Source organism: Capricornis sumatraensis, chromosome 2 (assembly GCF_032405125.1).
Source record: "Capricornis sumatraensis isolate serow.1 chromosome 2, serow.2, whole genome shotgun sequence".
Classification (NCBI taxonomy): domain Eukaryota; kingdom Metazoa; phylum Chordata; class Mammalia; order Artiodactyla; family Bovidae; genus Capricornis; species Capricornis sumatraensis.
Window position 1 is genome coordinate 27,039,281 of NC_091070.1, and position 24,360 is coordinate 27,063,640.

A 24,360-nucleotide genomic window follows, 5' to 3' on the forward strand; every position below is an offset into this window, starting at 1 on the left:
CGATTCGAAGTACTAAGTATTTCTCACCCGCAGAAACGTAATGGTCAACGTACCAACTGTCTACCCGAGTCTTGCTCGGTGGTAGTTCTAGCGTCTAAACGCTGAAAGGAACTCACGTCGCCTTCTGTCAACGGAAGGACCCAGTCGCCCAAGGAAGAGGCGGAACTCGCTTTCTTCTTGCCCTTTCTTGGACACGCTGCCAGGAGACATACGTCTTCGTTACAACCAATGAGTTATTAAAACTTCCGTTAACGTAACGTACTTCCGTAACGTAAAGGGCGACGTTGCCCGTCCCTATACGGAAGCTGGGTCTACGTCTGCGCAGATGTCTAGCGTTCTTCCAATCCGGAAAGAGGGCAACTCCCGACGTTTCTCCTCACCTCCCCGCCCCACCTCTTTCCCCTCCCCTGGGCAATGGCCCGCCTCTCGGCTGTTGACCAATCCTCTGCGAGCTCCTTTGCACGTTTACCCAATCAGAGAGATGGAGGGTGGAGTTCCGGTCGTCCGCTCGGCTACTAGTCTGTGCTCGAGTTCGTTCTCGCACCAGTCGTGGGCTTCCTGGTCAGGTATATTTTCCAGGCCTGGGGTGGGTAAGGTTCTTGGGATGGGTAGCTGTCTTGACGGTCGGCGACAGTGCCAGCTGACTCTAAAAAACCGAAGTCGCTGAGCCTGTAGCACTAGGGGCAGAAGGAAATTAGGGGAGGCGGTGAGAGGAGGGAGCCACGTGTTGGGACTTCTGGTGCAGTGATCCGAGCCCCTGGGTAATACCCGTGCTGTCACTGCTCCGCCGATCTTCTGAGGGTTAGGTTGGTGTCGCCAAAGCCGTCCTGTTTGGGTAAAAAGTAAGCGCCTGTTGGTCAAGTGTTCAAGGAGGGGTAGCTGGGACCTATTTTTCCGCTACCCTCACTCCCTCCCCTCGCATTCTTTCCTACCCACCTCCTGGGTTGGTTAATTTTCGGGGTCAGAAAAGCAGATTCTCCTCAGGGAAGAGACGTCCTGGAGTATGTAGTACGAACTGTGAGACTAGCTGCTCTGATAAGCACTTTACGTGTATTATGTCATTTAATCCACACAGCAACACCTAGAAGGGTAGATACTCATTTTCATGCGGAGAAACACATTACTCGTCTACGTGTTCTCTTCAGCTTCTTTCTAACCACTTGCGTGTGATATTCGGTTTCTATGCACGTAAAATTAAATTATGGTATTGCTTGTAAAATGTTGGCCTTGTTTTCTTTTCTAACTTGAAGTTATTTTAGAAGTTAATATAATATGCCTAGACGTAGATCGATTGCTGTTGTCGAGGTAAAATAATCTAGTAGAAAGACATCGGAGTAGGAGCCATTTACTAACCTTTAACTGGGCAAGTCACCCTCTCACGCTGCTGCTTTTTCCACTGCAGAATTGAATTCAGTACCAGATTTGACTGCTTCCTAGAGTTGTGAGGATCAAATGAGATAATGAATATAAACTATTGATGTTAATTACATAGGACTCTCTGATTTTCAGTTTCTTTCCCGTAGAAGCTAGACTACCTTTAATATGCAATATATAATATACTTAAAATATTATACACACACACAATACAGTGGATAACATGCAGCCTATTACCACTTGAGTTGAAATACCTCTTAAGCCTATGTAGCCCACTTAGCTGCTTATCCAGGGTTCAGGATCTTATTCCCTATTAATGCAGAAATGGTACTTGTCTGGTTTGTATTCTTATCTTGCACTGCTGTAGACAGCATAAAGCAAAAATAGTTCAGCTCATTTAACTGCTTTTCTGAGTTCTGATTACTTCTAGAGACTCTGAGAGGAAGTCCCATTTCTTTGCTTTTTTTCAGCTTCTAGTAGCCACTTATATTCCTTGACTTGTGGCTCCTATATTTTAAAAGCACATCTCTGAAATCTCTGGCACCCTCTGCCTTCCTCTTAATGGGCCATTTGTGTTTGCAAATAGGTCCCACCTAGATCAGTCAGTTCAGTCACTCAGTCATGTCCAACTGTTTGCAACCCCATGGACTGCAGCATGCCAGGCTTCCCTGTCCATTACCAACTCCTAGAACTTGCTCAAACTCATGTCCAGCGAATCAGTGATGCCATCCAACCATCTCATCCTCTGTCGTCCCCTTCTCCTCCCATCTTCATTGTTCCCCAGCATCAAGGTCTTTTCCAAGGAAAAAGTTCTTCACATCAAGTAGTCAAAGTATTGGAGTTTCAGCATCAGTCCTTCCAGCAAATATTCAGGACTGATGTCCTTTAGGATGGACTGGTTGGATCTCCTTGGAGTCTAAGGGACTCTCAAGAGTCTTTCCAACAACACAGTTCAAAAGCGTCAATTCTTCGGCACTCAGCTTTCTTTATAGTCCAACTCTTAACATCCATACACGACTACTGGAAAAACCATAGCCTTGACTAGATGGACCTTTGTTGGCAAAGTAATGTCTCTGCTTTTTAATATGCTGTCTAGGTTGGTCATAGCTTTTCTTCCAAGGAGCAAGTGTCTTTTAATTTCATGGCTGCAGTCACCATCTGCAGTTATTTTGGAGCCCCCCAAAATAAAGTCTCTCACTGTTTCCATTGTTTACCCATCTATTTGCCATGAAGTGATGGGACCGGATGCCATGATCTTAGTTTTTTGAATGTTGAGTTTTAAGCCAACTTTTTCACTCTCCTCTTTCACTTTCATTGAGGCTCTTTAGTTCTTTGCTTTCTGCCATAAGGGTGGTGTCATCTGTGTATCTGAGGTTATTAATGTTTCCTCTGGCAATCTTGATGGCAGCTTGTGCTTCATTCAGCCCAGCATTTCGCATGATATAATCTGCATATAAGTACTACTCTGCATATAAGTTAAATAAGCAGAGTGACAATGTACAGCCTTGATGTACTTCTTTCCCAGTTTGGAACCAGTCTGTTGTTCCATGTCCAGTTCTAACTGTTGCTTCTTGACCTAGATTTCTCAGGAGGCAGGTCAGGTTGTCTGGTATTCCCATCTCTTTCAGAATTTTCCACAGTTTGTTGGGATCTACACCATCAAAGACTTTGGCATATTCAATAAAGCAGAAGTAGAGGAGGGAAGTTCATGGTTCATGTACAGTTGAAACCTGGCTCGGAGAATTTTGAGCATTCCTTCACTATTATGTGAGTGCAGTTGTGCGGTAGTTTTGGCATTGCCTTTCTTTGGGATTGGAATGAAAACTGACCTTTTCCAGTCCAGACCACTGCTGAGTTTTCCAAATTTGCAGGCATATTGAGTGCAGCACTTTCACAGCATCATCTTTCAGGATTTGAAATAGCCCAACTGGAATTCCATCACCTCTACTAGCTTTGTTCATAGTGATGCTTCTTAAGGCCCACTTAACTTTGTATTCTGGGATGTCTGGCTCTAAGTGAGTGATCACAGCATCGTGGTTATCTGGGTCATGAAGATCGTTTTTGTATAGTTGTTCTGTGTGTTGCTGCCACCTCTTCTTAATATCTTCTGCTTCTGTTAGGTCCATAGCATTTTTGTCCTTTATTGTGCCCATCTTTGCATAAAATGTTCCTTTGGTATCTCTAACTTTCTTGAAGAGATTTCTAGAATTTCCTGTTCTATGGTTTTCCTCTATTTCTTTGCATTGATCACTGTGGAAGCCTTTCTTATCTCTCCTTGCTATTCTTTGGAACTCTGCATTCAAATGGGTATATCTCTCCTTTTCTCCTTTGCCTTTAGCTTCTCTTCTTTTCCCAGCTATTTGTAAGGCCTCCTCAGACAACCATTTTGCCTTTTTGCGTTTCTTTTTGTTGGGAATGGTCTTGATCACTGCCTCCTGTACAATGTCACGAACCTCCATAGTTCTTCAGGTACTCTCTCAGATCTAATCCCTTGAATCTATTTGTCACTTCCACTGTATAATCGTAAGGGATTTGATTTAGTTCATACCTGAATGGTTTAGTGGTTTCCCACTTTCTTCAATTTAAGTCTGAATTTTGCAATAAGGAGTTCATGATCTGAGCCACAGTCAGCTCCCAGTCTTATTTTTGCTGACTGTATAGAGCTTCTCCGTCTTTGGCTACAAAGAATATAATCAATCTGATTTCAGTATTGACCATCTGATAATGTCCATGTGTAGAGTCTTCTCTTGTGTTGTTCGAAGAGGGTGTTTGCTATAACCAGTGCATTCTCTTGGCAAAATTCTGTTAGCCTTTGCCGTGCTTCATTTTGTGCTCCAAGGCCAAATTTGCTGTTGTTCCAGGTATGTCTTGACTTCCTACTTTTGCATTCCAGTCCCCTATGATTAGTCAACAAAGGTCCATCTAGTCAAGGCTATGGTTTTTCCAGTGGTCATGTATGGATGTGAGAGTTAGACTGTGAAGAAAGCTGAGCACCGAAGAATTGATGCTTTTGAACTGTGGTGTTGAAGAAGACTCTTGAGAGTCCCTTGGACTCTAGTCCATTCTAAAGGAGATCAGTCCTGGGCGTTCATTGGAAGGACTGATGTTGAAGCTGAAACTCCAGTACTTTGGCCACCTCATGCGAAGAGTTGACTCATTGGAAAAGACCCTGATATTGGTAGGGAATGTGGGCAGGAAGAGAACGGGATGACAGAGGATGAGATGGCTGGATGGCATCACCAACTTGATGCACATGAGTTTGGGTGAACTCCAGGAGTTGGTGATGGACAGGGAGGCCTGGCGTGCTCCGATTCATAGGGTCACAAAGAGTCAGACACGACTGAGCGACTGAACTGAACTGATGATGAAAAGGACATCTTTTTGGGGTGTTAGTTCTACAAGGTCTTGTAGGCAGATAATCCACCTAGAGAATTCAGAGTAATCTGTCAATCTCAAGATCCTTAGTTTAATTACAAAATCCCTTTAACTTGCAAGGAAACATTCATAGGTTCCAGAAATTAGAGAAAGGATGTTCTGGGGGTGCATTATTTTGCTTGCCACAAAGGGTATAAAGAAGGGTAAAATAGGTTTTATACTAGTGCAGCGCAAAGACTAATAGGATACGCTGAAAGAAAAAATATTAAGTGACTTCTGGATTGCTGTGAAAAGTGCTTCAGCTTTTCTACTGTGGAATAGAAGAGGTAAATGAGTATTCCTGTGATAATGTGAATACAAAGCCTGAATTAATCCCTTAGAAAAGTGAAATTTCTTTGCATTCTAATGTGCTGTAAAAGTCAATGTGAGTTTTGCATTCAGTTTCATAATATTTGTGTTTGATACTCTTTTGAACTGTTGCCATATCATAATCTTGCTATTCTAGGGAGAATATAGTTTATTTTGTAACTTCTTATAATAGCCAGTTTTCTGTAGTCATAGTTGTGTCCCCTAGTTTAAGAAGCATGACCTCAGAAGATGGAGATGTATTATAAGGAAGTCAGCAAAGATTCAGTCTCATTCCTCCTAAGGCTAGAATATGCGTGAGTCTTCATGGAGACCTGGACTGATAGTCCGTCATCATTAATACCCTCCAGTCCCCCCAGGAAGGAGACAGTAACTCTGATGACTTCAGTTTTTACTCGTAGCTTCAGAAGGTAACAATCTGTTGCTGTCATGTCTGGTTGGAATTAATAATTTTCAAGAGACAGAATCTGATGAGTATATTACCATCCAAGTATAGATATATTGAAATAAGATAATATATGAAAGAACTCAGTTCAGTTCAGTTTAGTTGCTTAGTCATGGACCTCAGGGACTATAGCATACCAGGCTTCCCTGTCCATCATCAACACCCGTTCCCTTCTTCAAGGGATCTTCCTGACCGAGGGATCGAAACTCTGTCTACTGCATTGCAGGCATATTCGTTACCATCTGAGCCACCAGGGAAGCCCAAGTCCTTTTTAAGTTGGCTCCCTTCCTGTGCCATCATCAACTCCATAGGAAAAAACCTCACATCCTTTGCCCTGGAAATAATGCAGTGCAGTACAGCCATTTATCCTCGTTCTGTTTGAGCAGGTATCCAGCCACAGTCTCTTGGACCTTTCTAGGGATGGCTCTTGTATCAACAGTTAGCAGGGTACCAGGTCAAGGTCTGAGCTACTTTTATAAAAGCAGGCATGAAGAAAAAATTCCACAGTAGTTTTCCACAAATAACTTATTCCAAAAAATTATTTTTCAGCTTCTTCCGTGCTTTTATTCCTTAAAATGCATGTCATGCTACTGATTACAAAATTAGTTTTAGGCTACCTTCTTCGCAAGTCCAGTGTGAGTGGTCTGCTTCCTAACTTAGGACTGTGAGGGTATAGTACACAGTCTTAGACTCTAATATATTTTTGTACACTTAAGGTACAGTTTATTGGGTATTTTCTTGGTAATTTTAACTTTTTTTTTTTTTAATCTCCCAGTAGTTTGAATTAAAAAAAAAAATCCAAACCTAAGGCATTTCACTTGGGAGAAGGAAATGGCAACCCACTCCAGTATTCTTGCCTAGAGAATCCCCTGGACAGAGGAGCCCGGTGGGCTGCTGTCCGTAGGGTCGCACAGAGTAAGAAATGAATGATGCAACTTAGCACGCATGCAACGTATTTCACTTACTAAATGTTTCTCTTTGGTTCACTAGTCTTCTGTTTCTTTGCCCTATAGTAATTAATATGAAATAAATATAGAGGAATGAATATTTTTGAAACTGTCTTTGAAACTGATAATCTCTGGGAAGCTAACATTTAAGTGATTGAGATGAATGATAGAAGTGTTATTTTTTTTTAATCCTAGAAGATAGTATTATTGTAGAGTTACATTATTTCACATTTATGCATTTAAAATTGGATTTATTTAGCTTTATTTTATTTTTTGTTTTGTGGCCATGCCACGCAGTATATGAGATCTTAGTTCCCCTGCATTAGAAGTGTAGAGTCTTAACCACTAGGTCACCAAGGAAATCCTCACTTAGCTTTAAATGCAGATTTTTCTTGGGTTCCAAGTTTATTTTAGCTGAATTAACTAGTTCATCATTTCAGTTAGATAACTTGTACATCATACAATAATGAGATTTTTAGCAAATAGACCATAAAACTTCATTATGTTTTCTACTGTACATTTTCCAACTTTTCTTGGCTATAAAGCAACTTGAAAAGTATAAAGCTTAAAATTTTGGCAGCAAAATGTGATAAAAGAAGCACTTGGAGTCAGATCTATCTAGACCGTGTTAACTGTTTAACTTCTCTGAGCTTCCATTTTCTTATTAAAATAAGGATAATAGTATTTGTCCTATTTCAGGGTTTTGAGAAGTAGATGAAATGACAAATACTGTAGTCCTTAGAAAAATGTGGTTCTTTCATAAAATAGGTTATATTAAGTATCAGTAGTGCCTTGAAAGAGTTCAAATATAACACTGATTCTATTGTGAACTCCACTAGTTCATGTGATTTTTGAAATTTTGCTGTTTCATAAGTTGACTGGACCAAAATACAATAAAAATGCTGTATGTCAAGTCTTTTAATTTAATATTAGTGTTAGTTAATATTTGTCTCCAAATTTCATTGTTTTGCTAACAATAGAATTTTGTAGGAAAACTAAGAGCAACCTCTGTGCCATTATAGTTAAAATTGTTTCTCTGGTAGTAGATTAGTTTCTCATATCAGTTAATATATTTCTTTTACATGGTCCTTTGTATTGGTATATATACTGTGGTAAGTGATGGTGCCATTCTCTCTGTGGATGTTCATTCTGATCATTATTACTTCTTATTGGCTTTTTTAAAAAAGGGTTTCACTATTTCTTTTTTATTATTATTTAACTGGAGGAAAATTGCTTTACAATGTTGTGTTGCCGTACAACAATGCAATATAGCCATAACTATATATATATATCACCTCCTCCTTGAGACTGCCTCCCACCCACCCCCATCCCACCTCTGTAGGTCACCACGGAGCAGCAGGCTGGGCTCCCTGTATTACATAGCAGCTTCTCACCAGCTATCTTTCACATATGGTCATCTGTGTATGTTGATGTTAACATTCTCCATTCATCCCACCCTCTCCTTCCCACACTGTGTCCACAAGTCCACTCTCTATATCTGCATCACCGTTCCTTCACTGCAAATAGGTTCATCAATACCATTTTTCTGATTCTATGTATATGTTAATATACAATATTTTTTTCTCTCTTTCTGACTTACTTTCCTCTGTATAACAAGCTCTAGGTTCAGCTACCTCACTAGAACTGACTCAAATGTGTTCCTTTTTATGGCTGAATAATATTCCATTTATATATGTACCACAACTTCTTTATCCATTCACCCTTTGATGAACATCTAGTTTGCTTCCATGTCCTAGCTATTGTAAATAGTGCTGCCATGAACGTTGGGGTACATGTGTGTTTTTCAGTTATGATTTTCTCAGGGTATATGCCCAGTAGTGGGATCAGTGGGTCATATGGTAGTTTGGGGCTTCTCAGGTGATGCAGTTGTTAAAGAATCCACTTTCAGTGCAGGAGACTCAAGAGACTCTTTTCCTGGGCAGGAAAGATCCCCTAGAGAAGGAAGTGAGAACCTACTCCAGTATTCTTTCCTGGAAAATTCCATGGACAGAGGGGGCTGGTGGGCTGCAGTTGATGGGGTGGCATAGCATTGGACACGACTGAGCACGTATGCACATGTGTAGTTCTGATCCTAGTTTTTTAAGGACTCTCCATACTGTTCTGCATAGTGACTGTATTGATTTACATTCCTACCAACAGTGCAAGAGTGTTTCCTTTTCTCCACATCTTCTCCAGCATTTATTCTCTGTAGATTTTTTGATGATGGTCATTCTGACTGGTGTGAGGTGATACCTCATTGTAGTTTTGATTTGCATTTCTCTAATAGTGATGTTGAGCAACTTTTCATGTTTTATTGGCCATCTGTACGTCTCTTTGGAGAAATGTCTGTTTAGGTCTTCTGCTCATGAAGACTCTTGAGAGTCCCTTGGACCGCAAGGAGATCCAACCAGTCCATTCTAAAGGAGATCAGTCCTGGGCGTTCACTGGAAGGACTGATGCTAAAGCTGAAACTCCAATACTTTGGCCACCTCGTGCGAAGAGTCGACTCATTGGAAAAGACTCTGATGCTGGGAGGGATTGAGGGCAGGAGGAGAAGGGGACAACAGAGGATGAGATGGTTGGATGGCATCACCGACTCGATGGATATGAGTTTGAGTAAACTCTGGGAGTTGGTGATGGACAGGGAGGCCTGGCATGCTGCAATTCATGGGGTCGCAAAGAGTCGGACACGACTGAGCAACTGAACTGAACTGAATAGTGATGTTGAGCATCTTTTCATGTTTTGTTGGCCATCTGTATGTCTTTGGAGAAATGTCTGTTTAGGTCTTCTGCTCATTTTTTGATTGGGCTGTTAATTTTTCTGATATTGAGCTGTATGAGCTGCTTATGTATTTTGGAGATTAATCCTTTGTCAGTTGTTTCACTTGCAATTATTTTCTCCCATTCTGAAGGTTGTCTTTTAATCTTGCTTATTGTTTCCTTTGCTGTGCAAATCCTTTCAAGTTTAATTAGGTTTCATTTCTTTATTTTTATTTCCATTATTGTAATTCAGTTCAGTTCAGTCCCTCAGTTGTGTCCAACTCTTTGCAACCTCATGAACCTCAGCATGTCAGGCTTCCCTGTCCATCCCCAACTCCCAGAGTTCACCCAAACCCATGTCCATTGAGTTGGTGATGCCATCCAACCTTCTCATCCTCTGTCGTCCCATTCTCCTCCTGCCCTCAATCTTTCCCAGCATTAGGGTCTTTTCAAATGAGTCAGCGCTTTGCATCAGGTGGCCAAAGTGTTGGAGTTTCAGCTTCACCATCAGTCCCTCCAATGAACACACAGGGCTGATCTCCTTTAGGATAGACTGGTTGGATCTCCTTGCAGTCCAAGGGACTCTCAAGAGTCTTCTCCAACACCACAGTTCAAAAGCATCAATTCTTCAGCGCTCAGCTTTCTTAATAATCCATTTCTCACATCCATACATGACCACTGGAAAAACCATAGCCTTGACTAGACAGATCTTTGTTGACAAAGTAATGTCTCTGCTTTTTAATATGCTGTCTAGATTGGTCATAACTTTCCTTCCAAGGAGTAAGCATCTTTTAATTTCATGGATGCAATCACCATCTGCTGGAAGGTAATGACACCCCACTCCAGTACTCTTGCCTGGAAAATGCCATGGACGGAGGAGCCTGGTAGGCTTCAGTCCATGGGGTCGCTAAGAGTCAGACACAACTGAATGACTTCACTTTCACTTTTCATTTTCATGCATTGGAGAAGGAAATAGCAACCCACTCCAGTGTTCTTGCCTGGAGAATCCCAGGGATGGGGGTGTCTAGTGGGCTACTGTCTATGGGGTTGCACAGAGTTGGACACAACTGAAGTGACTTAGCAGCAACTGCAGCAGCAGCCATCACCATCTGCAATGATTTTGGAGCCCAGAAAAATAAAGTCAGCCACTGTTTCCACTGTTTCTCCATCTATTTGCCATGAAGAGATGGACTGGATGTCAAGATCTTAGTTTTCTGAATGTTGAATTTTAAGCCAACTTTTTCACTCTCCTCTTTCACTTTCATCAAGAGGCTCTTTAGTTCTTCTTCACTTTCTGCCAAAAGGGTGGTGTCATCTGCATATCTGAGGCTATTGATATTTCTCCTGGCAATCTTGATTATAGCTTATGCTTCTTCCAACCCAGCGTTTCTCATGATGTACTCTGCGTATAAGTTAAATAAGCAGGGTGACAATATACAGCCTTGACATACTCCTTTTCCTATTTGGAACCAGTCTGTTGTTCCATGTCCAGTTCTAACTCTTGCTTCCTGACCTGCATACTGGTTTCCCAAGAGACAGGTCAGGTGGTCTGGTATTCCCATCTCTTTCAGAATTTTCCACAGTTGATTGTGATCCACACAGGCAAAGGCTTTGGCATAGTCAGTAAAGCAGAATTATTGTAGAAGGTGAGGCAAAGAGGATCTTGCTGTAATTTATGTCAGAGTGTACTGCCTATGTTTTTCTCTAAGAGCTTTATTGTTTCTGGTTTTACATTTAAGTCTAATCCATTTTGAGTTTATTTTTGTGTATGGTGTTTGGAAGTGTTCTAGTTTCATTCTTTTACATGTAGTTGTCCAGTTTTCCTAGGACCACTTATTGAAGAGGCTGTCTTTTCTCCATTGTATTTTCTTGCCTCCTTTGTCAAAGACAGGGTGCCCATAGGTGTGTGGGTTTATCTCTGGGCTTTCTATCTTGTTCCATTGGTCTATATTTGGGTCTATGTTTCTGTTTTTGTCCCAGTACCATACTGTCTTGATGACTATAGCTTTGTAATATAGTCTGAAGTCAGGAAGTTTGAGTCCTCCAGCCCCATTTTTCTTTCTCAAGATTGCTTTGGCTGTCTGGGGTGTTTTGTGTTTACATACAAATTGTGAAATTGTTTGTTCTAGTTCTGTGAAAAATTCTGTTGGTAGTTTGACAAGGATTGTATTGAATCTGTAGGTTGATTTGAGTAGTATAGTCATTTTGACAATATTGATTCTTCCAATCCAAGAACATGGTATATCTCTCCATCTGTTCGTGTCATCTTTTATTTCTTTCAACAGTGTCTTATAGTTTTCTGCATACAGGTCTTTTGTCTCTTTGGGTAGGTTTATTCCTAAGTATTCTTTTTGTCGCACTGGCGAATGGGATTGTTTCCTTAATTTCTCTTTCTGATTTTTCATTGTTAGTGTATAGGAATGCAAAGGATTTCTGTGTATTATATTTATATCTTGTGACTTTACTGTATTCATTGATTAGCTGTAGTAATTTTCTGGTGGCACCGTTAGGGTTTTTTACATATAGTATCATGTCATCTGCAAATAACACCATTTCTTAAATTTCAACAGAGCTAGTGAGGTTAAGAGCACAGATTCTTAAACCAAACTACCTGAGTTGAATACTGGCTCCAGTTATAACTACTTTGTAGGCTGTTAGGAGAGTTAAATGAGTAAGTATTTGTGAAGTGCTTGAAACAGTGCCTGACACACACTATTTTTTTTTTAATTTACTTAGTTTAATTGGAGGCTAATTACTTTACAATATTGCAGTGGTTTTGCCATACATTGACATGAATCAGCCATGGATATACATGTGTTCCCCATCCTGAACCCCCCTCCCACGTCCCTCACCATCCCATCCCTCAGGGTCATCCCCGTGCACCAGCCCTGAGCACCCTGTCTCATGCATCAAACCTGGACTGGTGATCTGTTTCACATATGATAATATACATGTTTCAATGCTATTCTCTCAAATCATCCCACCCTCACCTTCTCCCACAGAGTCCAAAAGACTGTTCTATACATCTGTGTCTCTTTTGCTGTCTTGCATATAGGGTTATCGTTACCATCTTTCTAAATTCCATATATATGCATTAGTATACTATAAGGCTGACACACACTATTAAGTAAATTCCTTCCTTGAGGATTTTATTCATATATCATTCATCAAGTATTAACGTGAAATAATAGCAAGAAGAGAAGAAGCTCTAGATGATGGCTTATATTTTAAATTATATTTTGTACCTGACATTATTTTAAATCTTTCTTTAAGCCTATAAATACTTGGAAATTTGCACATCTAGGCATCTAAAATTGGCACTGGATTTCACATCATTGATATTGCCACCATCTTTTTAAAAACTTCCTTAGTATGAAGACTTTCCACATATATATGCTTTAAATATTTTTTGTATGAATTCATTTTTGTTAGTGCCAGTAAGAATTATAATAGCACCAGTTTATATTAAACTATTTATTTTTAATTTGGCTACACTGAGTCTTCATTGCAGCATACAAAATCTTTTAGTTGCAGCATGTGGGATCCAGTTCCCTGACCAGGGATCAAATCTGGGCCCCTGCATTGGGAGCACAGAGTCTTAGCCACTGGACTATCAGGGAAATCCTGAATGGCCATTTTAAAATGCTTTGTGAAATATGTTCTTTATATCATTTGAGAGGTAGTATAAGGAAGTATTTAAGACTGTGGACTCTGAAGCCAGGTTTGAGTTCCAATCCCTGTTCTACATTTGTGAGCTGAGTGACCTCTGGCATGTCACCTACCCTTTCAAGCTTTGCTTCCTAATTATAAAATAGGGAAAGTAAGCGTATCTACATTGTAGGGTTGTCTGGGAGGGTAAATGAGATACTCATACAAGGCATTTAGAACAGTGCCTGGATTATAGCATCAGTTCAGTCTATCCTTAGTTACTGTTAATGTCACTGATGTATAAAGAAGAATTGGTAAACACAGTAAGTAGAAATGTGAGGAAACTAAGATTCAGACCGAATCTGTGATTTACTGAGGTTCACATGCAACAAGAAAAAAGTAAGGCCCCTCACTTCTAGTGCAGATGTTTTCCCATGAAAAGAGTGTCTCCTTTTCTACCGTTAACACCTTTTTGCTCACACATAATGACTAGGTACATCGAAGAGACATGTTCCTTCATTTTCCATTGTGTTTCCAACTCTCGGCTGCTTGTTAGAATATCTCTATCTTGGTTCTAACTCTGTCAGACTGCTTCTCTTTCTCCATGAATCCGTCAGTCCTGCGGCATGCATGATAGGCATCTATTTTCAAGAAAGGAGAAAAGAGATCGAAACGGAATTTTTCATAGTTTATTTTAAAACATTTGACTTCATTAGCCTATCGTTAATTTGTATTTCATGTAGCACTGAATTATTTTTGCAGAGCTATTTTATTCTTTCTAAACTTACCCTCCCCCACCCTGCCCTGCAAATATAAAGTCGAACTGAAGTTATTTCTTAGGAACTAAGAAAGGAGCTTGAAAATCACACAAATACCCTGAGCCATTCTAAAAATAGGAAGGATGCAATTTGTGAATCATCAGTTTATTTTTTTTAATTTTGAAAGATTATAATTTGGATGTATTTTTTTGGCATCAAAAACATGTTTATATCATATGAGCAAACCAAGTAGTATTTAGTGCTCTACACTGGAATTTTGATTTTTTTTTTGAGCCTGTAAGATGTTTTGTGAAGGAAGAGTTGTACTTTTGAACATTTTTGCTCCAAATTTGGGTGTGTAGGACTAGTTATTAAATTACATTCAAATCATCAGGTGTTTGTTTGCTAAATACTTTCTACATATAGAGTGTTGTTCCTAAATCCTAGCCCATTCTTCAGTTGTGCTTTCATGGTGCTTTCTAGGAGGTCAAGTGAATTGACCTCAAAACTGTGGTTATGGGTTGTTGTTGTTGTTTAATCATTATTGATAAGATTATTACTATTTAATTTCTCTAGAAAAGGGATAGCTACTTCTAAAGGCTGGTCTGTGTGTGTGTGTTTCCCGTCTTTGGCTATCATTGTTTTACATCTGTGGGTAGTTCCTTATCTTTGCCACCTTGTCTGCCTCTCTTGAGTGTGTTTCGTATGTGCTTGTATTTTTACACACCTCTCATGGGAAGTAGGATTTCCTGAGGCATGCTGTAGAGTTAGTCTCCAGCTGATAAAAGATTGATATTAGAGGACTGAAAAATATAGTTCCTGTCCTTAAGAAATTTATACTTTATACTGGGGAAAGAAGCAAATATAAATATATAACACATACAACTAGGGATAAATAACATTTTAGTATATTTACTATGTGATTGCTGAATGAGTAACAGTTGATAGTTTGGCATTCAGAGTAAGTAGAAACACTTTAGGTTGAGTTAAGAAGGATTTTGTAGTACTGGTGAACTTTTAGCTAGATCTTAAAGCATGGGTATTATCTAGGTAACTCAAAATGATGTAGGATTCTTGGGAAGAGTAGCAACTCTTTTAGCAGCTGTATTGTGGAGAAAATATATTGCCTATTAAAATGTTGTTGAGTCTAGGCTTGCTATAAAATCCATTGTGTAATTCACATGTTCAAATGTCTGCAGCCCATGTGAAACAACAATAGAATATATGTCATACTTTATGAAAGTTATTTAGTTTTATGAACTTAAGAAATGTTCGTGAAATTATATATTTGCTTTTATTTCTGATATACTGAATGTCAATGTTTTTTACAAGATGAAGTTGGCATCTAAGAATAAAATGCTTACATGCTGTTTCTCCTGTGAGAAGTAAGAAATTTTCCCATTCTTGCCATCTTTGTTCAGGAGTCAGTTAGCTGTTGAATCAAGTGTTTCCTGTCGTGCTCTGTATCAGGCACGGAGGAAGTTATTATAGTTGCAGACGAGAGGTAATGGAAAACAGGAAGACAGTGGTAGGACGAACAGTGAGGAGGTGGATGTGAAGGGCGATTTTCAAGGTAGGCTTTATTAGCTGGTGGAATCTTGTCCTTGGCCTCCCTTTAGTCAAAGGTTATTCTGAGATTTTGAGTCTTGGTGACTGAGAAGACTGTGCAGTTAACAGAGATGAAGAATATATGTTTGAGTTACATTTTTCAGTATATTTAATTTCAAGTTTTAGCAGCATGTTCACCTAGTGGGCTACAGTTCATGGGGTCGCAGAGTCGGACACGACTGAGCGACTTCACTTTCACTTTCACTTTTCAGGGGCAGAGGTCTAGGCAGACATTAGAAAAACAGGATTAGAATTTTGAAGAGAGATCAGTGTTGAGGATAAAAGCTAGGAGTTCACATAGAGGTAGTAATTTATTATTGCCAGGGGAAGAGAGGAAAAGAACAACCAAGAAAGTCTTAGTTGTCCTGGGAACAGTTTAAATTTCTTCTGTTTAGAGACTTTGTAGTTAAGTCCTAAATGATGTTTTTGTCATTCTCTAATTTTTGCACTGTTGCTTTTTTCCCTAATAAATTACTTTATTTTAATTGGAGGCTAATTACTCTACAATATTGTGATGGGTTTTGCCATACATCAACATGAATCAGCCACAGGTGCACATGTGTCCCCCCATCCTGAACCCCTCTCCCGCCTCCCTTCCCACCCCATCCCTCTGGGTTCTCCCAGAACACCGACTTTGAGTACCCTGCTTCATGCACTGAACCTGCACTGGTCATCTGTTTTAAATATGGTAATATACATGTTTCAACGCTATTCTCTCAAGTCATCCACTGTCATCTTCTCCCACATAGTCCAAAAGTCTGCTCTTTACATTTGCTGTCTTGCATATAGGGTCATCTTTATTGTCTTTCTAAATTCTATATATATGCATTAATATACTGTATTGGTATTTCCCTTTCTGACTTACTTCACTCTGTATAATAGGCTCCAGTTTCATCTACCTCTTTAGAACTGACTCAAATGCATTCTTTTTTTTATAGCTGAGTAGTATTCCATTGTGTATATGTACCACAACTTCTTATCCATTCATGTACTGATGGACATCTAGGTTGCTTCTATGTCCTAGCTATTGTAAACAGTGCTACAGTGAACATTGGGGTTCATGTGTCTCTTTCAATTCTGCTTTCTTTGTGCACGTGTTGCTTAATGGAGCTAGTCATTGGTGCCAAGAGCAAAGTAGGCAAGTATTAAAAAAGAATTTGATAGTTTAAGTCCAAGCTAAACGTTTTCATGTTTAGTAAAGTTAAAATTGACAGTACATTATTTTCAGTCCTTTTTATCCTTCACATCAGATCTATATAGTAAGTGTGGAATTTTTTTTTTCTCTTAATATCCGGCTTTTGCAGGATGGTTCAAGAATTAGGCCTTTTGTTGGTTATTTCTCTGATATCAGGATCTTTCACTATGTTCAGAGAAAAGGAAATGAGTTTAGAACTTAACTACGTTCTTATCTTCCTGTGATATGGCACAGAGTGATTAAGAGCACTGGTCTGTCCTATTGAATCTTTACACAAACATAAAACTATAAATATTTATGTTTAAGGGTTTTTACCACTCTTTTGATTTCTATTTCAACAGATCCCTTTTGGCTATTCACCTAGGCTTTGAAATGTAAAAGATGTCTTTATCAATTTATAAATATTTATAAAATATAGCCTTTTGAATGAGAGATATGGTGACATGATTATAAGCTCTCCAGTATCAGGAAGCCTCATTCTGGCTTAATCTTATTTTAAGTACTGTTTAACAGTGGAAATTAAAAGAATGTTAAGGTGTTCTTCCTACAGTGTGTATATTCAATTTGATGTCAGTTGTCATGGTTAATCATGGGCTTCCCAGGTGCTGCTAGTGGTCAAGAACCCGCCTGCCAATGCAGGAGACGAGAGACACAGGTTCAATCCCTGGGTCTGGAAGATCCCCTGGAGGAGGGCATGGCAACCCACTCCAGTATTCTTGCCTGTAGAATCCCACAGACAGAGGAACCTGTTAGGCTATGTATGGTCCATTGGGTCACAGAGTCAGACATGACTGAAGTGACTTACCACAAACACATTGTTAATAGCATAGGTGTGTGTGTGTGTGTGTGTTTATATATGTGTGTAAAATCTAATAAGTTATTCTGCAAGTTTATCATTTGACACTTGCATTTCTTTGAAATTTTCTATGTTGACACTTACTAGTCTTATGGGCCAGCCATCATTTTGATCACTTAATATGTAGTAGTTAATTTGTATCTTATAACAACCCTAATAGGTTGTCTTATAACAACCCTATTAGGTTGGAACTGTTAATCCCTGTTTAAAGAATAGAAGCTGAAACACATAGCTAGTGAAGCCAAAATTTGAACCTTGACAGTCTGGCAGTGTACTCATCCTCTTAACTATTGTACAGTATCTATTTCTCTAAGTCTCAGTTTCCTCACCTAGAGGGCAGTAATAAAAAGATTATATTTTAGAGTTACTGATTGGTAGGACTAAATAAAGCAATGCTTGTGAAGAGACTGATTCAGGATCCTAGATATCAATGATCAGTTAATACTTATTTGGCTACTTTTTTGGGGTTCGTCTGTTTCTTTTTTCTTTGTCTCCTTTAGAGTTTTTATTTTTCCTCTGCCCATTTCTTTTAACTGGTGTTTCAGGGTTCCATTCTTGACCTGCTGTTGTATATCATTCTGTATAATTCCCCTTCAGGAGGTTCATCCACTTCCCTAGTTTTTAACTACTGCCTACTTCCTATAGGTCAGTGATCCAATTCTATACTTTCCTCCTGAGTTGTAAGCTAATGTAGCCAAATGTCTGCTGTACATCCTCCTTTGCCTACCCCTACATGTCCCTCCAGCTTGACATGGATAAAACTATAAAAGGTTTTAATCTAAAATGAAACTAAAGGATGGAGAAGGCAATGGCACCCCACTCCAGTACTCTTGCCTGGAAAATCCCATGGATGGAGGAGCCTGGTAGGCTGCAGTCCATGAGGTCGCGAAGAGTTGGACATGACTGAGCAACTTCCCTTTCACTTTTCACTTTCATGCATTGGAGAAGGAAATGGCAACCCACTCCAATGCTCTTGCCTGGAGAATCCCAGGGACGGGGGAGCCTGGTGGGCTGCCATCTATGGGGTCACACAGAGTCGGACACAACTGAAGTGACTTAGCAAAGGATATGAAATGGAGAATGCCACACTTTAGCTCTCAGAACAGCTAAACTTGAAGACTAAGAGACTGATTTTCCATAAATGCCTGATTTATAAAAGATTAAAACTTAACCTCTGACCAATGAATTGCTCCCCATCTTTGAGCCAGTTAACTCTGCATGGCCCCTAATTGGGCTCTCCCCTTTCACACTCTTGCCCATGAATGCAACCCATTCTTAACCTTCTTCAGTGGACTCACCTATAGCTCACTGCAGCTGTGTGTCCTGAATTACAGTATCTCCGCTGCTGCTGCTGCTAAGTCGCTTCAGTCATGTCCAACTCTGTACGACCCCATAGACGGCAGCCCACCAGGCTCCCCCGTCCCTGGGATTCTCCAGGCAAGAACACTGGAGTGGGTTGCCATTGCCTTCTCCGAATATCTCTGCTACTCCAGAATGAACTGGATTTTTGGTATCTCGTGTAGAAGGGAATGGCAATCCACTCGTGTTCTGGCCTGGAGAATTCCATGAACAGGGGAGCCTAGCAGGCTACAATCCATGGGATCACAAAGAATCAGAGATGACTGAGCGACTAACATACACACACATTTGGTATCTTGAGTTTGCCTCAGCTTACCTCTTTTCTTTTAGGTTGACCTTACATGGTGTCATAAGTGGGATCTGAAGGCACCAACCACTTGAACCTCTGGAATCAAGTGAGTTTCCTGTACTTGAGTCCTTTGCACTGTTAGCTTCTGTGAGCCATTCTAACTTTGGTAAGTCTCCTCAGAGCTCAAGCTGCCTTCTTTTGTTTGAGCTCTCCTATTTTATTTAGGATCTAGATAGAGACAGATTGCCCTTCTGGTAAGTACTCTTGTTTCTGGTGATTGTATCTAGTCATCTGAATGTGCTAAAGGTACATTTAGTACTGAATGTACTAAAGTATTCCCCCACAACCACCGCCTTGAGGGATCCTAGCTGGTTTTATGTTAAAAAAATTTATGGTCTTTCCTCATGTGCATGTTTGACTAAATAGACCAATTTTACTAAGGATGACACAGAACTCCAATGGCCATTATGTGGAAACTTCCATCACTGCAAACTTGTTTTCTTTGAACTAGTTAGAAGACCATGGCTACAATATTAAGCAATCTGAGTAGGATAGTTATTTTAATTGGTATCTAGAGGCTACTAAATGTTCATGATTCTAAAATTGCCTCCTTATTGTTTCTAAATCAACTGAAGCAAATAAACAACCAAAGATGGATTAAAAAAATCCCAGGTCTCTTCCTCAGGGCTAACTAAGGTCCTTTCTAACCCCACTATTCTGCCTCCTCCATATCTCCCTTTACCCTTCCTGAGTCTCTTCTCTGAATTTACTTTCCTTACCAAACAGAACCCATTAAGACCTTCTTTTTCAAAATTAGACCTTCTGAGCATCCTACTAAAAACTGCCCTAGATTTCCTACAACCCCATGGACAAAGGGCAACATAAGGGTTATAATAAAGGATTTCCCCTCGGTAGCTGAAGATCCCAATATATTTGCTGAAGAATTCAAGGCTATAACCCAAACCCACCAACCTCATCTCTCTAATCACTGTTAATTAGTCTACTTGCTTGTTGGAGAAGGTCAAGCCCCACAGTAGATTAAAACTGCAGCTTGGGGAAACCCTGAACAATTTCTAGGGTTTAAGTTAAACCAACCATTAGTCCTTTTATATGGTTAACCTCATGACAGAGCCAAACGGCTACACAAAGCCATCCCTGGAGCCTTCCCAAAACCTGTGGGCTGGAATTAAAGTCAGGCATGCATCCAAAAGCCTGCTGAATCCTTCCATGACCATTACAACAAACTCCAAACCATTTCCAAAGGAAATTCTGGACTCTATAGCTGTTGAGTCCTCTCAGGTAGCTTTTAATTCCATGTGTATAAATACTACATAAGGACTTATCTTTGTTTGTCAAAAGAACCTGTATCAAAGGGGAGAGAGTGTTCACCCCTGACCTTGTCAATCTAGCTAATAAATTAGCTCACACCATATAAGATGACTCCAGAAAGAAAAAAAAAATGATAACCAAGATTTTGAATCTACAGCACCAATAGATGGAAACTCCAAAGCAAATCCATCCTACAAGAATGTGTCATTGTAGAAAACCTGACCAGGAGAAAGGATTGCTACAAATTGAACTCCAAATAGTTACAACCTCAGAACCATGGCCAAATCCAGGAAGATGATGGGGCTTCAAGGACACACAGGGACTGTTCCTGTTCTGCCATTAAATAGACTGGGGAAAACTACTCTCCAGATCACGGACAAATTCCTTACAGTGTTAACTGACACAGGGGCTGCTCCTGTCAGTGCTCCATCCCACTGCAATTGAACAGTCCCTTCCCTGGAGTACTATATATGTTCAAATAGTGGGAGTCTTAAGTAAACTGCAATGTAAACTGCAATGTGTCCCTATTTCTCAGCCCATATTTTTTGGTCTGGACCTTTTGTAAGGCAAATGTCTGCTTCTTCTCAGTGATTTGGGTCCCAAACATTTATTGGGATGAGATTTTCTGGAGAAACACAATGCTGCCATTTTTTTCTATCAAAAGGTGTAAGTAAAAAAAAAAAAAAAAAAAGGTGGAAGTATCTCTTGAGATTAAGTTCAACAGTCAGGAAAATTCAACCCCCACTGCCATTATTTGCACTCTACAAACCAAGGCAGTCCAAACTTTGCGCTCATCTGCTCTATTAAACCTAGAATTCCCTGATCTTTGGGTAAAATCCTTAACTGAAATAGGCACAATTCATAGTGCCCCTCTCATTATGATCCAGGTGGACCCTGCAAAACCTCTCCTAAGAATAGACAAATACCCCATGAATAAGGAAGCTTACACGGCATAAGGCAAATTATAGAGGACTATAAGGCCCAGGCACTTACTATCCTTTGTACTATCCTTGTGTTAATAATACCCTTATTTTGCCTGTTAAAAAAAAAAAAAACACCAGTGGCTGAGAATGGAGATTTGTGCAAGACCACAGGGCAATAAATAGCATTGTAATTCTCTGCCATCCCGTGTTTTCTAATCCCTGCGTGCTATTAGTATCCATCCATGCTGGAAGCACCTTTTACATTTTAATCAGTTTAGGCAGTGAGTTTTTAGTATCCCTGTTGAAAGGGATAGTCAGTGTCTTTTTGCCTTTACCTGAGAAGGACAACAGTACGTCTGGACAGTCATGCCTCAAGGCTCTAATGAGGCCTTCTTACTTCTCACAATTTTGACAGGCTAATTTAAATGACATAAAATTCTCTAGGGGCTCCACCTTACTACTACATTTGGATGAGCTTCTTTTTTGTTTGCCCTCCTAATACTTCTTGCAATTTGCTGAAAATCTCAGCCCTTAAGGGACACACAGTCTTGAAGGAGAAATTACAATTTGTCCAAACTCAGGTTCAATCTTGAGGACATTTAATCTCAAAACAGGTGCCAAACCTAGATGCTGATAGGCTTCAAGACTTTTTAAACTTTTCAAACCATAAAAGCAAATGTTTCTTGGTTTTGGTCTTTTGGCCATGCCATGCAGTTTGTGGGATATCAGTTCCCCAACCAGGGGCTGAATCTGAACCTTGGCAGGGAAAGCCCAGAATCCTAACCACAAGGCCACCAGGGAGCTCCCAAAAGCAAATGTTAATTGTGTGGTTTTCTTGGTCTAGCTGGCCATTGGCATAATTGGATCCCAAATTTCTTTTTGTTGGTTCAGCCCCTGTATACCCTGCTAAAGAACACCAGCCTGACCTCATAGTTTGGGATGATCAAGATAGCTTGGCCTTTAAGATCTTGAAGGAAAGTTTAATAAGTCTACCTGCCCTTGGACACCTAAATTGTCAGCTACCCTTTTCCCTTTTTGTATATGAGAAAGAAGGGAATACCCTCAGATTACTTACCTAAAACCATGGGGCTATCACCAACCTCTAGGTTGTGCAGCCAACAATTAGATGCAGTGACCTAAGGATACCTCCCTCCCTCCCATGCCTGAGAGCTATGCCTGCTTCCACTCCTTTAGCAAAGGCTACTGAAGAAATCGTTATAGGATCCTCTTTAATCATCTTTGTACCTTAGCCTGTTGAGCCTCTCTTAAATTTCATGCCACACTCAACATCTTTCAGCGAGCCATCTTACCACCTATGAAATCCTCTTACTTACCTCCCCTTGTGTCACTCTTATTCACTCTAACAGTCTCAACCCTGCTCTCCTTCTTCCCTCTTGCAATGATGAAATTCCTCATGTCTCTTTGACTTTGATGGATCACCTCTTGACCCCTCATGATGACTTACAAGAAAGATGTAAGATGTAAGAAGAAAGAAGAAAGATGTAAGATGACTTACAAGATTCATAAGCTCTTACCCTTTGAAATAATTACAGGTCAGTCCCTGCTTCCTTTGACCTACAAATAATAAATAGGGGACATACTTCAGTTTTGCAAAGGTGTAATTAAATCCACTGAGAATAATAATGCTTTGGAAAAATCATCTTTCTATGGCACGCTCCCAGGAGACAAAGATGTCAAATACCACATTTGCAGCCTGGTCCATTGGAAAAGGCATCTCTATAAAGTTTCCTTCCAACTTTGTTGGAAGGGCCCCTCGCAGGTGTTGCTGACTAACGCCTGTGTTACTAAGCTCTGAGGGGTGGACTCCTGAATTCGTGCGTCTCTTCTATAAAAAGTGGATCTGCAACCTAACTGGTGATTCAAAGGTAAAATTTTCTAATGACTGAAGCCAATGACATCAGAAATAGACAGCTTTCCTGAGATAACCAGACCAGGCCTGTTTCTTGTTGCTTAAAGTTCTAATGGTCCTTTCTCTGGATTTCTTGCTGCCCCCACATTTAGCTTTAGCACATCCTTTGGTTCTCTGCTTAGAAAAACTCCCAGATTCTACCAACCTTACTGATAGTTTGACTTGTGCCAGAGCTAATAACACTTGTGATGAACCTGAACTGGTAGCCTGGGTATTATCCTTAGAAAGATGGCAAGGTCTCTCTGGCAGAGATATAGTATTTTCCTTTGGTCCCTTTGAACTGTTACACATTCTTCCTCCTGGCAAATTGGCACCAGACATTACAACATTCCACTGGGTTGCCCCCCATCCAGAAAGGTATGCCCCTCACTCAAGTCTGGACTCTTACCCATAATCTTCCTTTGTGTTTCAAAAACATTAATGGGACTGGTAAAAACTGTGGTGGGGTAACAGAAATTATAACGGTACTGGGGGATGGACAGCGGATGTCCTTCCATTCAATGGTAATTTGATTGATATGAAATCTAGTAAGTGGTGGGAACGTACCTTCTCCCTGGAGATTCCCCAGAACTCCGTCAGAACCTCACCCACGACACTCCAACTCTCCCATTATTCCAAATATATAGAAATTTAAGATGTTCTTATAGCCATTTCCACCATGCTGACTATCATGAGCTATATGTAAATGACTGTTTTGGGTCATGAGAGCTCTTCTTTTATCAGAGGGAAAAAAAATACCTGGACTAAAGGGCCCACTTAGGCCCTTAATTCAGAAACACTGGTTATTTCTTTCTGTGTGGAAGGAACATGCATTCCACATTCCCCCTTGAATGGAAGGGACACTGTGGAGTTGTTTCCCTCACTCCTGACGCCAGAGTCAGGAAAACCCTCCCCTCCACTGGAAGAACCCACTTGGGTTCTTTCTCCTCACAACTTAAAGGAGCATGTGAACCTTTTGTTCAGTTAAAGTTGTAAAGCAGTTGTGGTTTTAAAATATGTCCATAAATTCTTAGATATTCTTCCTTGCAATAGGTGGAACCTAATTGTCCTACCTTAAGTGGGCTGTAGTTAGTGACTCTCATCTATCAAGTAAAATGTGTCAAAAGTGACAGTGTGGTTTTCAGGACCAGATCGTGAAAGGCACAGTGGCTTTGTGTGTGTGTATGTGTGTGCTTTATCTCTGTCTCTCTCTTGGATC

The 24,360-nt window shown here is 40.2% G+C and overlaps 1 protein-coding gene across 2 annotated transcripts in view; it reads left to right on the top strand.

Moving 5' to 3' along the window:
* The first annotated feature begins 514 nt into the window (after positions 1-514).
* Positions 515-24,360, top strand: part of WDR89 (WD repeat domain 89) — a 48,210-nt gene continuing 24,364 nt past the window's right edge. The window contains exons 1-2 of one of the 2 annotated variants that reach the window (XM_068966081.1): positions 515-566; positions 19,022-19,086. The gene's annotated coding sequence lies outside the window, so the exon portion shown is untranslated. Of the gene's footprint in view, positions 567-19,021; positions 19,147-24,360 lie in introns of both variants that reach the window. The other variant, XM_068966082.1, reaches the window with a different exon arrangement.